This window comes from Trypanosoma cruzi, genomic scaffold (assembly GCF_000209065.1).
Source record: "Trypanosoma cruzi strain CL Brener 1047053517089 genomic scaffold, whole genome shotgun sequence".
In the NCBI taxonomy this organism is placed as follows: Eukaryota; Euglenozoa; class Kinetoplastea; order Trypanosomatida; family Trypanosomatidae; genus Trypanosoma; species Trypanosoma cruzi.
The window spans coordinates 74,949-76,780 of NW_001849567.1; the positions used below are offsets into that span (position 1 = coordinate 74,949).

The window sequence follows — 1,832 nt, forward strand, 5'->3', positions numbered from 1 at the left end:
TTATTTTCACTGCCCCTGGGGGCAACCGGGGGAAAAAAAAAAAAAACAAAGAAAGAAAAAAAAGCAAGAGAGGGAAAAGAGGGAACTGTTAACAACAAAAAAAAAAAAAAGAGAGAAAATAGGAGAAAGTCAGGAAAAGCATCGCACAGACGCAAAGAAGGAGTTAATCCAATAAAAAAAAAAAAAAAAGAAAGAAAAAAAAAGGGCTCAATAAAAAAGACATAAATAAATTAAAAAAAAAAAGGAGAAACACACACACACACAAAAAAAAAAAAAGAAGAAAAAAAAACCAAGATATATAAATATAGATAGATAGATAGTTTTATATATATATATATATATATGCATACACACATCCTATACACTTATATTTATATATATAAGTATATATGTGTGTTTATATCTATGAGAGTGTTAATAATAAGAAACAAACGCAGCCACGCATACTGAGCAAGAAAGAACAAAATCAACACTATTGGCCATAGTAGCATCTCACGTATGATACAACGGCATAAACACCAAAATCACTTAACCAATAATAATAATAATACCGCACTATTTGTTGTTGTTGTTTCCTTTCCCCCTCCCTTCCTTTCTTCTTCTTCTTCTTCTCCGTTTCACCATCCCACTGTAATCATGAACGCATCTTAAACATTATTTATTTATTTAATTCATACTGTTTTTGTTTTGTTTTGTTTTTTCCCGATCATGTCTCCACCCTAATCCTGCGTACATATAACACGAGGAGTAGAGTCTACCCACTCCAACACACACACAGACACAGAGAGAGAGAGAGAGAAACAGAGAGGGAGGGGGAGGGGGAGAGAAGCACGCATAAATAAAAAGTCATTCACTATAAAAATCCTGCCTGGAGCCAACTGCAGATAAAGTGCAAAGCCCGTTGTTAGGAAAACGGAAGAAACATCCCAATCATCGCCACAATTGTCCCTCCCCTCTAGCCCTACACCACACCACACACATGTCAAGAGCCTCCACCCCCGCTCCTTTTTTTTTTTTTTTACTCCTCCAGCAGTAAAAAATTCCTCTTCAAAATGAAGTCCCAATTTAAAGAAAAAAAAAATTTTTAATAAAAATAATAATCACAAATAAATATATAAATAAATAAATAAATATCCTCATCTTTCTTTCTTTTATTATTTCTTTTTTTTTTTTTATTTATTTTAAATTTCACTTTATGTTTCCGCCCCTTCTCCCCTCTCCTCCACTTCAAAGCATCGCGTCGCCCCCCCCGCCCGCGCATCATCATCCTTCCAACATGCCCGCATGCAAAGCGCACAACCAAACAACGCAGTCATAAATACAAGGACACATAAGAAACGTTCCACCATCCCCACCTCTTACAGTCCGGCCACACACACACACACACACAGAGAGAGAGAGAGAGAAAGAAAAAAAAAAAAATTCCCGCAAGAAAACTTTAATTGCATAAACGCATTTAATGCCTCTTCTGGAACGACCGTTTTTTGTTTGTTGTTTGTTTGTTGTTTGTTTGTGTGTGTGTGCTCTTTGTTCCCTCTTTCTTGCACAACCAAAAACATGCCCACATCCCCAAGGCTCTCTCTCTGGCCAAAGTGCCACTCGTAATTAATCCTTTCACACCCCATATGTAAGTATCCCGCTGTCTGAGCTCTCCCTCCATCGTCGTTCACCCACAAACGGCTGTCCCTCTGCCATACATATATTTTATATGTTTTCTTTTTTTTTTAAGTTTTCAAATCTTGTTGCTTTTTAACTCATGTCTGCACCCGCAATTTTCGTCAATGAAAACGCCCTTGCAATATTTATATAATTATTATTTTATTATTATTTTG

The 1,832-nt window shown here is 36.2% G+C and overlaps 11 annotated features.

The window, feature by feature from the left end:
• Positions 1–1,832: a sequence feature (heterozygous, Esmeraldo-like haplotype).
• Positions 33–63: a microsatellite.
• Positions 174–289: a sequence feature (T-rich).
• Positions 295–407: a microsatellite.
• Positions 783–827: a sequence feature (CT-rich).
• Positions 1,063–1,101: a sequence feature (AT_rich).
• Positions 1,105–1,133: a microsatellite.
• Positions 1,142–1,183: a sequence feature (A-rich).
• Positions 1,371–1,390: a microsatellite.
• Positions 1,484–1,522: a microsatellite.
• Positions 1,798–1,831: a sequence feature (AT_rich).